This window comes from Mastomys coucha, unplaced genomic scaffold (assembly GCF_008632895.1).
Source record: "Mastomys coucha isolate ucsf_1 unplaced genomic scaffold, UCSF_Mcou_1 pScaffold15, whole genome shotgun sequence".
NCBI lineage: Eukaryota > Metazoa > Chordata > Mammalia > Rodentia > Muridae > Mastomys > Mastomys coucha.
Genome location: NW_022196897.1, coordinates 167,391,031 through 167,403,743, shown reverse-complemented (window position 1 = coordinate 167,403,743; position 12,713 = coordinate 167,391,031).

Below are 12,713 nucleotides of genomic sequence, written 5' to 3'. Positions count from 1 at the left end.
GAAACTTATAAACACACAGATAATCATGAGAACCAGTCAGCTGAGCTATAAGAAAATTTTGGGGAAGCACACAGATAACCATGAGAGCCAATCACTTCAGCTAAGTTGATAGGTGTAGGATCCACAAACAAATGTCATTACTATCCCTATTACCTACCAATCACAAAACAGAAAAGCAATCCAAATATGCAATTGGAGTAAAAGCCCTCACAAATCGCTCATGAAGGCTCTGATGAAAAGATCTGGTTAAAGTGGGAGCCTAGTGGGATCCCACAGCACACGGCTATCTATGCTCCTCCTCTCCCAGCATGCCACACTCCCAACAAAACTCAACGACAGAGGCGGGTGAATTAAGGACGTCTGTCTCAACAGTATGAGTTAGGCTTCCTGCTCCCAGGTCCTCCCTCTAACCAAAATGCCACAAACACAAGACAGCCACCACACCAGAAGGATGAGAGGTGGTGGAGGAAAGCCAGTGCCTTGCCTCCTGGCAGAGAGTTCTGAGGTTTTACCGGCATCTCAAGCATATTATGGTCAGGGTATTTTACAGAATTCTAATCCAGAACAGACAGGGCCTATGAAACTCAAAAAATCTCTCAGTCAGGGTTTGGGAGAGGGTGATTAAGAGCAGTGCTACTTTTTGTTAATACCTACCCTATTTTAGAAAAAAAATGGGGGAAGCCTACCCCAAACTCTGTGGTCACCGTGGCCACTCCGTTATTCAGACTCAGACACAAGGGGAAGCACTGTGATTCCCCACAATGCTGTCAACAGGGTGAGTAGAGAGCTTGTCTTTTATCTCTTACCTGGTAGATGTAGATGGCGGTCGGGATCCTTTGCGGGGATGTTATCAAATGAGCCTCCCAAGAATATCAAAGAAATACATACAATGGGCCTCAGTTAACCTCAATAATGCAAGGATCATTCAATGCTCAGATTTAATTAGCATAACAGACATTTATAAAATCTAGATCTTTAAAAAACACATAAACAAACAAACACCTAACTAGCATAGGTAAAGGAGAGCCCCAAACCTTGCCTGGGCAACATGGGAGAGCTGGCCCCAAGGGTGTGAGTGACCCTTGCTGGCTGCTACAAGCAGGAGAGCTGGCCCTAGTCGGGTGGGTGCAGGAGAGCCAGCTAGATGAACAACTCAGCTACCACCCATATCTATATCTCCTATTTAAGGAGATCTGACTCCCTCTTTTGGCCTCCATAGGCATCAGGCATGTATGTGGTGTGCAGCTATACATGCAGGCAAAGCATTCATATGCATAAAATAAATCTTTTTTATAATTTCAGCATGAAGATCCTGGGGAACATTCAAGCTGCATGCAAATGACAGCACAGAGCAGTAGTGCTCCTGTGGACTGCTGAAGGACAGTTTGAGTAAAATTTGACCAAGGAGGGACTTGGGAACACAATGAACGTTATTGCTCTGGGAACCTGGTGAGGTGCTGCACAGCATGCTCGGGTTACCCTGGCCAAGGTACCACCAGACACCAGTGTTCCATTTCTTGACTGTCTCTGGGGTGGGCAGACTCTGCTGTCCAGCTGCTGCAGGTCTCCATGGCCCCGTCTGCAGCTGTGGAAGCCACAGTTCTCCTCACAGCCTAGGTCTGCCTGCCTCTTGGATGACGCCTCTCCTGCATTTGTGAGTTGTGGGCACGAAAGAACTGCCTAGGAAGGAGAGAGACCCTCAAACCCCCGTGTTTCTCCAGACATTCCTAGTAAGCCTGCAATTAAAGCCACCATGCTGTGGCATCTCAGAAAATGGAATTTGCATAATTTGAAATTTGAGGAAAATCTCTAAATACTTTAATTTTGATAGAAACCATTTCCACGGCTGACATGTGTCTACACCTATAATTTCAGCTGATAAATTGCTGTAATTTCTCCTCCATTTTATGTTCTTTCGAACATTAATTGTCACTTGCAGGGTAAGACGCACTATGGAAAAGGAAGGAAGAGAAAAACCGCACAGCCAGGAGCATGGAGTGACTTGGTGAATGATTACGCAGCTTGCAGATGCAAGCAGGGTCTGAACCCACCTGATACAGTGCTGCAGTCTGAGGCCGAGTGTGGGCAAGTACACCCTGTTCATCACATACCCATACACCCCCACACTCACATAAACACACTTAAACATACCCACACACTCCCATAGACACACACACTCACATACACACATCCTTACACCCCCACACACTTCCATAGATACACCCACACACACACATTCACACAGATACCCCCTCACACCCTTGTATACTTCCATAGACATATCCATATGCCCCTTCACACTCCCACAGACACCGCTACATGCCTCCACCCACTCACAGAATAATCTTCTTATTCCCTCATCACCTATCCTTTGCTTATCTGACAATTCTTCCCAAAGGGGGAAAGGCTAGCAAAATGAATGGCTTTGTCAAGGAGGGATGTGAGAGGTGATAATACACCTTACTCCTCAGACTGGGCGGGACATTTATCGTGGAACATAGGATCCTGCCAGGCTGGCTTGAAGAAGGTTAAGGCAGCTCCTGGCTACTGAAAGTTCTCAAATACGCCACCCAAAACCCACCCACTTAGCCCCTTCAGGCCCTTCACCCCTTTTCTGTTGACCCACTTTTCACAAGCCCCAGTTCTGCCCCTCCTCCCACCGACCAAGCTCCTCCCCCTCCTTGAAACGGAGCTGTTCTCACCAGGGGATGTCAGGAGTTGCTGCTGCTTTCACCACCTATCATTGTACTGAAAAAACACTCTGAAAACATCCCTCTGCTGCAGATAGCCAGAACACAGCAGAATAAAGCCCCTTCCCACGGACCTCCTCTTAGCCAGAGCCAGTCTATCAAAGCATATTAAAATTAAAGCCTAATCAGTTGGAGGATGCTATGCCTTATATTGCCACGGTCTTGAGCTGAGTGGGGGCAGGGCAGGAACTGGTGATCAAGCAATACACGAAGGTGTCCCCATCCTGACAGAGTTTCTAAGGCTGCAGCCCAGTTCCTCCTCTGCCACACTACCTCTGTCTCAGCCTTTCCCCCTCTATCTTCCTTCTCAGTCCCACATCCAGAGCTCAGAGTTGAGCATCTGGGGTAGACCTTGGACAGGATGGGGCTGTCCCCTCCTGAAATGATCTTCCCTCTATGGGTGCCGTCTCCAAATGGGATTGTCAGTCCCACCCTAATATACTCTGTTGTCCAAGGGGGTCCAGAGCCTAGCAGGCCCCAAGGATCTTCTGACATCTTGAGGAAGTAGACATTCTGTCCCCTCTTCTGAGCGTACACCAGGTGTCATGGCACACAGGCCCATGGCTTGGCAGATGGTTCACAGACAGCTTCATCTATCCAGCCCCCACCTGCCCGACCTTGACACAGGAGAGAGGGACTGGAGCTGCCTGTGTGGAGCTTTTTATTTCACTGACCCACGTCCAACATACTTTTCCCATGCTGGTGCCTTGCTAGGTTTCTGAAGAGAATTGCATGAGAAACAATCCAGAACAGGTTCCCCTTGCAGCCTTGACCCTGAACAGGGTCCTCTTTCTTCTCTTGGCAGAAAGCTGGAAAGGGAAGCATCTCCTCTCTCCCTTCTCCCTTCCCTGTTATCTTTCCCACTGTCCCTCCCTGGCACCTGGTCTTATTAAGCAGCCAGCGCTGTGCAAGCAGCCATGCAAACACAGCTGTCACTCATCCACATCCTTGACCTGTAAAGGGAGTGTCCCTTCTCATCTATAAAATGACAAAAGGGCCGGGCGGTGGTGGCGCACGCCTTTAATCCTAGCACTTGGGAGGCGGAGGCAGGCGGATTTCCGAGTTCGAGGCCAGCCTGGTCTACATAGTGAGTACCAGGACAGCCGGGGTTACAGAGAGAAACCCTGTCTCGAAAAACCAAAAAAAAAAAAAAAAAAAAAAAAAAAATGACAAAAGGACTTTGTGTATGTATTGAGGACCTTGAGGAGAAAACTAAACTGAAGTTGTTGTGTCAAGCAAGAAGGCAGAGTCCTGTAGAGAGATGGGGGCACTACACTGCTGGGTCTGAGAGGCAGCAGGCTCCACATGACAATAGAGTCTCCCTCTAGGGGACAGGGGTAGATGAGGAAGGAAAACATCTTCCTCTGAGCCTGTAGGGTATGGGATCCACCCTGGCCTACGTGTGTGTGTGTGTGTGTGTGTGTGTGTGTGTGTGTGTGTGTGTGTGTGTGTGTGTGTGTGTGTGTGTATGTGTGTGTGTGTGTGCTCATGTATGCAGGTACATGTGAGTGGGTGTGAGTGAGAGCTAGAGATTGACACTGGGAATCTTCCTTGGTTGTTTTTTAAGGCAGGGTCTCCACTGAACTCATTAATGTAGCTAGACTGGCTGGCCAGCAAACTGCATGGATCCTCCTGTCTCTGCCTCTCACAGCTGTTGTTGTGTACTGCAGTGTCTAACATTTTGTTTTATTTTTGCTTTGTTTTAACGTGTGTGCTAGGGATCACACAATGTGATGGCTTGTGTGGCAAGCACTTCACTGACTGAGTCATCTCCCTTCCTCTGGGCCCCCACCAGAGTCTGCCTCTTGACTAGAGATGAGAAAACACCCAGGATTTATGACCTCAGATGACTGTTGGTGGTTTTTTTTTTTTTAAGATTTATTTATGCTTGTTTTACATGTATGAATGTTTTGCCTGCAAATGTATATATTCAAGTGCTTGGTGCCAGCAGAGGCCAGAAGAGATCATTGGATCCCCCATAACTGGAACTACAGATAGCTAGCTGTTAGCCACCATGTGGGTGCCGGAAATCGCACTCTGATCATCTGGAAGAGCAACCAGTGATCTTAACCACTGAGCCATCTCTCCAGCCCACCAAGATGATTATTTGTATTACTTTAAGTCAGAACCTCTGTATCATTTGTCTTTGAAGTGATGTGTGTGTGTGTGTGTGTGTGTGTGTGTGTGTGTGTGTGTGCAGAGAAAAGAGGGTTTGCTGTGCAGGGGCTGAAGCCACCAGAACCTCTCCTTGGGACAGAAAGAGATGCTGAGGAGCCCTGGGCTCTTCTTCTTAGGAAGCCAGCAGACCCTTCATGAATAGCTCTACAGAACAGAAGCGTGACTGGCATTTCCCCTTTGGTCCTTGTTGATTTCCTGTGATTTATTTTTCTGAGCAACCCAATCCCTTGTACTGTTCCTGCAACTGAGGGATCAGAACTGGTCTCCTCAGAATGAAACTAAGGCAAAAGTCCCTGTCTTCATAGCTCTTTCTCCTTCTGCTTCCACCCTTAAGACCATCTGTGATCCCCTCTGGTCATGCCAGGAACCTCTGCTTGCATGAAGAACAGTCAGCACTGATTGTTCCCTTTGTCGTGACTATTATCTTTGCCAGAGGTCTGGGTTCATGGGTTCCTGTGGATACTGAGATACGGCCATCTTTGAGGGAAACTCATCTGTCTCCCAGGATCCTTGGATCTGACTGTAATTTTTCAATCTGCTTTGTGATTGAAATACGTAGACCCAGTGAGAATTTTTATGTTAAGAATATCCCATTTACTGCAGAATCTCTTCCAGTGTCCCTGCATGGTCCAATTTGAGTAGTTATGTCACTGTGCCCTCCACTTAAAGAGAGCTCAGGTTGCCCGTACAAAGGCAATCATCCAAGTTGGGAAGACAGGGACACAGTTGAACTGCCTTTAGGACAGCTGCCACAGATGGCAAGCTTGGAAGCATGGCTCTTCAGTGACGACAGAAACTAAAGATCAGCTTGTGCTTTCTGTGGATCTTTGACTACTATGGCTTGGCCTGGGTCTCTCCAAATTCCTGACCTCTGTCCAACCTCTGATGCAACTGCTTCTTTAGCTCAAATGCTAGGTGTTGGCTCCTAACAGAAGAACCAGATTTAATTTCCTAGAATGAGAATCAGATAATGGCGCCTTCTCTTCATAGTAAGCCAGAATACTAAGGAAACACTTTCAGCTGTTGCTACCTTGAGCATGGATGGATCTATATCCCTAAAGATATGTGTGCTGGTGATGCCCAGAACTCAGGAGTCCTAACCAGCTCTCTCTGAGGCCAGCCTGTAACCGGGCAGCAAAATGGCTCTTCTCATACCTTGCAAACAGAGAAGGATGACCACAAGCCACCAGTGTCACTGCACTGCAAAGGTACAAGGAGATGTTTACTCTAGAACATTCCAAACGTAATTTTACTGAGTTCCCATGTGCTCATCCTTGAAAGGACATCTTGGTGGCCCAGAATTGCCTCTTAAGTTTTCCCTTCTGTATACCTCACACCCAGGAGCACATGTGGCTTCCCCAATGACTTGTGGCCGGGAGCTTTCCCCACATCCTGCTCATAGGCACTCTGAGAACACACCCTTGACATCCATGCCTCAGACTTTGGAGAATGGTCTGAGACAGGAAGCACCGCTGTTTCCTGGATGCTGGATTTGATAAGAAGTTGCAACTGATTTCCTTTTCATGAAAAGACAAAGTCATTTTTTTTTTTAAATTGCTGAGTTTAAAATGTTACAAAGTTGATGGTCCTGGGCTTGTTTTGTCATGTTCTTTAACGACAGGTTAGGTTTTCTTCTTTCTAATTTCCAATGTTTTCATGTGTCCCAGTTGCTAACTAGCATGTAGGGTCTGAGAGACATCCACCCAGGTAGGTTGTCAGTCTGGACAGTAAGGCTAAGAGACACCCACCCTAAGTGCCAGCCACGTTCTTATGGAACTGGATAGTTCCAAGGAAAATCTTCTCATAGTTTCACATTTACCTTCTTCTTGCCCTGCTCCTCATACCACATTGGCTACTCCATCACTTCTGTGTGAGGGAACAGCTATGGATGGGGACTGGAGAAAAGAGAGGACAGGTAGAAATAGGGCATGGATGACAGAGGAGGGGTGCTGGAGAAGGAGAAAAGACAGAGGAAAAAGAAAGAACATGAAAGGAAACAGGAGGAAGGAGGGAGCGTACATGACAGGAGGAGGAGCTAGAGGAGGGAGAACACGTGACAGGAGGAGGAGCTAGAGGAGGGAGAGCATATGGCAGGAGGAGGAGCTAGAGGAGGGAGAGCACATGGCAGGAGGAGGAGTTAGAGGAGGGAGAGCACATGGCAGGAGGAGGAGTTAGAGGAGGGAGAGCACGTGACAGGAGGAGGAGGAGCTAGAGGAGGGAGAGCACTTGACAGGAGGAGGGAGCAACAGGAGGAAGAGCTAGAGGAGGGAGAAAAGAATACAAAAGAGACAAAAGAAGGAAGAGAAAAAACATAGGAGAGAAAAAAGAGACGGAGGAGAGAACAAAAGAAGCACAGAATGGAGAGACACTCAGAGCTGCCTACAAGCTGAGTCTTCCCAAACTGCTGCCTGCTTTTATGACTCTTCAGGGTGCATTTAACTGTCCCTCTTCCCAATTACTAAATCGCCAGTTCCCTGAGCTGCCCGTGGTGTGTTCTGGACTGAAAGGAAGCATTCACCTAATTTAAAGCACACTGACTGACTAAATTTCAGGGTGTGGTTGTAAACTGTGAAAACCCCACTTCTCTGAGTTGGGAAGACCCAGAAAGCTTGGAGGGTTAACCTGGGGTTCGACTTGCACTTCATTGGCATCTTCTCAGGGTGTCAAGACTGCAGGGGAGCTGTGAAGGAGGGCTGTCCCATTATGGTCTTCACCTAAGACTGAGAGGGGTAAGTGGAGCCTTGACTGCTGATCAACCCCTGGGGCAATGCTGGCCCAGCCTGTGGCTGGCATCTGTACAGTTGTTTCCAGCTCTCTGGTTCTTGTGTCAAGTCTCCATCCTAGATGTCAAAAGACATGGTCTCTGCTAGGACTCTGTCATGTCTAGGATAGCCATGTCCCAAATGGCCAGACTTATGAGCATGCCCCAGTGTTGACACCAAAGTCTCTGTTAATGGACAAGGTCACACAGTACATACATTTTAGGGAATTTTAGACTGTCCCAAATCTCATACCAGACAGCTTTTGGGACCTGGAACACTCTAAGGTGGGAACAGAAAGGGTACTTGAAGAAAAAGACCTACTTTGCTTGGTGAGGTGTAGATTAAAAGAGAAAGTGCGCTGGGTGGTGGTGGCACACGCCTTTAATCCCAGCACTTGGGAGGCAGAGGCAGACGGATTTCTGAGTTCAAGGCCAGCCTGGTCTACAGAGTGAGTTCCAGGACAACCAGAGCTATACAGAGAAACCCTGTCTCGAAAAAAACAAAACCAAAGAGAGAGAGAGAGAGAGAGAGAGAGAGAGAGAGAGAGAGAGAGAGAGAGAAAGTGTGAGCCCAAACAGTGGTTCCACCTCACAGAGCCTTGTAGAAAGGTAGCACCAGGTGCTTATGCCATGCCCAAGCCTTTAGTCAGGTCTAGGGAACATCTAGCTGGTGTGAGGCTTGTGGGTTATTTATCCCTTGTACAAACACTGTGTTCATGAACACTGCTGCATGCACAATACCTTCTTGATGCACAAACATCTGCTGTGTATACGGACACTTACTATGTGCATGAACACCTACTGTGTGTATGAATGGCTGACACATGCATGAATATCTGTTTTGCTCGACTATCACAACAGAGACAAATCATGGTCTGTGCCTAGAGGTTGTGGTCACTTATCTCAAGCAGAACACAGATCTTAGCCTCTTTGGTTGGACTCTCTGCACCTGGAAGCTCTTGAGTGGGCCAGGGAGGACACCTACTCATAGCATCTAATACATTTAGTACATTCTCTAGCACCAGTGTGTATCAGAAATGGGTTTCATTATAATATAAAGCTACAGATTACCTAAAATCCAATCCTTAATGATCTTGGTCTCAACTAGCCCAACTGACCTGGAAGGGCAACTTTCTCACATAAAGGGTCGATGTGGACTGTGGCAATACCTGTGTGACACTAAAACTTTATTTACAAATACGCTGCAGGTCAGTTCAGCATAAATTTCCCATGCTTGCTCCTGACAAGGGCTCTCCCTGGGTGATATTCATTTTAGAGAGGTTGATAAAGGGATCCCATAGGTGGAATGAGGAGCCTCCTAACTATTTCTCAGTACACAGGACACCCATTTAGAACTCCCCACCCCAGGTGACAAAGGGGTCTGGCCAAGGCCCTTGCCCATAGCCCATTCCTAATGACCAAGCCTTTGGTTGTATCCCACAAGCCTCCGTCTGCCTAGGCCCCAAACTTTTCGTTGAGGTAGGTATGCGCATCACTTCGAGAGTGTTATGAATATATGTGAGCATGCATGAGTACATACACACAGGTCTTCTAGGCACTGATAGTCACCCAGGCTTGGATGGGTGCTCCTCCCTAAGACTGTCTTAAACCTGAAGTCATGGGCTATACGAACAGTGCTGGGTACCCAGGCATGAGCTGCCTGTCCAACATGCAGCAGAGCCCATTGCTGAAATGGATTCTGAGGGAATCCATCTTGGCTTACATCCCAGGATGCTAGGAAAAAGAAATTTCCAGAATTGTGTTTACCACTCCTAAGGCAGACAGAAAGATGGGATCCTGGAAATGAGGTTCTCACCCTGGAGTCTAAAGTGTCTCACCAGCTGAGGGCTAGAATGCCAGCACATAGTGCATGAATGTTATGTGAATAACCAACCACTTTTTAAAACTATATTTAAGGCCTACTCGGTGAGATGGAGCCCATCCCTAATATTGCCGAGAACTTGGTAGGCTATGAGCTTAGGGGCAATCTCCTACTGCTAAGCTACTGAAGAAACACAGAAAAAAAAAAACCAAAACCTCCAAATGACATTTTGCTGTTCCCATAGATCAGTACCTTGATCACTCTTAATCAGAGAAGCTTCTTTTTGCAGTAGATGGCAATTAACAGAGAGACAACAACACAGCAATATGGAGAGAGTAAGTGCCTTGGGAATACTCAGCCCCACATGATGCCTTCACCAAGCCCCTCCCCTCAAGGCTCAAACCCCTCCCCTCAAGGCTCAAGCCCCTCCCCTCAAGGCTCAGTGATCTATTCAAAAGAGAAGGTGGAAGGATTGTCAGAGCCAAAGATGATGGACTCCAAGGATACAGTGTCTTCCAGACACTGGGATCCATATACACATAAACTCACAGACTATAGCAGCACACATGAAACTGCAAAGGTTCACAGTGGGGTCCCAGCACTGAGAAGGGAATGCAGACACGGAGTCACATTTCTAGCCAAGAAGTCATCTGCAACTGATAGCCACACTTCAGGGCAGGCACTAGGCACAAAATAGGCTTGGTATGTTTGTGGACTTTTTGTTTCATTTTGCTTTGTTTTGGTTTGTCTGTTTGTGTTGGTGTTGTTTGGCAAATTAATAAGCCAATAAAATGATTCGTAGTGATATTCTGTTCTAATCATAGATTGGTGTCTAGTCCAGTTGTCATCAAAGAGGCTTCACCCAACAACTGGTGGAAACAGGTGCAGAGACCCACAGCCAGACATTAGGCAGAGCTCACAGAATCCTACAGAAGATGGGGAGGGAGGATTGTAGGAACCAGAGGGGTCGAGGACACCACAAGCAAATGGCCCACAGAATCAACTAACCAGGAATCATAGGAGCTCAGAGACTGAACCGACAATCAGGGAGCCTACATGGGTCTGACCTAGGTCCTCTGAATATGTTATGGTTGTGTAGCTGGTGTTCTTGTGGGACATCTAACAATGGGATATTTAACAGCTGCCTCTCACTCCTTTGCCTGCTTTGGGGACCTTTTTCCTCCTGCTGAGTTGCCTTGTCCAGCTTTAATATAAGATGTCCCTAGTCTTTTTTTTTTTAAGATTTATTTATTTATTTATTTATTTTATGTATATGAGTGCTCTATCTGTATATACATCTGTATGTCAGAAGAGGACATCAGATCCCATTACAGATGGTCTGTGAGCCACTATGTGATTGCTAGGAATTGAACTCAGGACCTCTATAGAAGAGCAGGCAGTGCTCTTAACTGCTGAGCCATCTCTCCAGCCTCAAAGTCTTTTGTTTTTTGTTTTGTTTTTAGTTTAGTTTCATTTGTTTTTGTTTTTAAAGACAGGGTTTCTCTGTATAGCTTTGACTGTCCTAAAACTCACTTTGTAGATCAGGTTGGTCTCTATCAAACTCAGAGATCTACCTGCCTCTAACTCCCAAGTGCTGGAATTAAAGACACGCACCATTACCACCTCATGTGCCTAGTCTTATTACAACTTACTATGCCATGTTTGGTTCATATCCCTGGAAGGCCTGCCTTTTTCTGAAGGGAAACAGAGGACTGGATGAGGGAAGAGGGGAGGTGGGGAACTAGGAGGAGAGGATGTAATATACAAGGGAATTTTTTTGTTGTTGTTTTATTAGATATTTTCTTTATTTACATGTCATATGATTTCTCCTTTCCCAGTTTCCCCTCCAAAAAAACAAACAAACAAACAAACAAACAAAACCAACAAGAACAAACCCCTATTGCCTCCCCCCTCCCCATGCTTGCCACCCCACCCTCTCCCACTTATTAGCCCTGGCATTCCCCTACACTGGGGCACAGAACACAAGGAGTTTTTTTAAAGAGCAGAAAGACACTGGCCCAGCTGGCCCAGCTGGCCTGAAGGAATACAATGAGCGAATACGTAGAGAATTGATAAGAAAGTTGGAGTGTGCAGTGAAGAGACAGGAGAGAAAGCAAAGCTGAGGGCTCATATGCTGTGGAGAAAGTTGGATGCTAACGGATCCTGTAGGCTAACGGATGTGAGGAACAGGTGGTTATAAGGAGCACACCTGAGGCTGGGCATGGTGGCGCATGCCTTTGATCCCAGCACTTGAGAGGCAGAGGCAGGCGGATTTCTGAGTTCGAGGCCAGCCTGGTCTACAGAGTGAGTTCCAGAACTCTGGATATAGCCAGGGCTATACAGAGAAACCCTGTCTTGAAAAACCAAAAAAAAAAAAGAAAAGAAAAAAGAAAAAAGAAAAAAGAAAAAGAAAAAAAGGAGCACACCCAAGGCACACCTGAGGCCATGGTGACTTCCAGGTCTGGGCTGCCGCCAAGGGCCATGTCTGGGATCATGGCTCTGCAGCAGCCAGGGTTGTGCTACTATTTTTGGTCCATGCTGCCAGAAGACCGACCGGATATCAGTAGTCTGGGCTGCAGCCTGAGACCATTTGGATGCCTGTGGCCCATGCTGCTGACAGAGGCCATGGCTGGGTCAGTGATTCTATTGCAGTCAGGGTCTGTCTTACGTAGGGGTGTTATTGCTGTGAACAGACACCATGACCAAGGTGACTCTCATAAGAATAATATTTAATTGGGGCTGGCTTACAGGTTCAGAGGTTCAGTTCATTATCATCAAGGCAGGAACATGGCAGTATCCAGGCATGCATGGTGCAGGAGGAGCTGAGAGTTCTACATCTTCATCTGAAGGCTGCTAGCAGAATACTGGCTCCTAGGCAGCTAGGACAATGGTCTTATAGCCCACATCCACAGTGACATACCTAATCCAACAAGGCCGCACCTTCTAATGGTGCTACTCCCTGGGCTGAACAACCCATCACAGGGTCTGTGTTGATGTCCTCGACTCATGTATCACCAAAGGCCATGCAGATGTCCCTGATCTGGGCTGCTGCATGACACCACATTGGTGTCTGAGAATTGTGCTGAGCTGGCCACACCCTTTGCCTAGGCAGCGTGTGAGAGCTGGCTGTGGTGGTGTGGGTTCAAGAGAGCTGTCTCTGACCCTCACCAGCTGCAGCACTCCAGAGAGCTTGCTCAGCCAC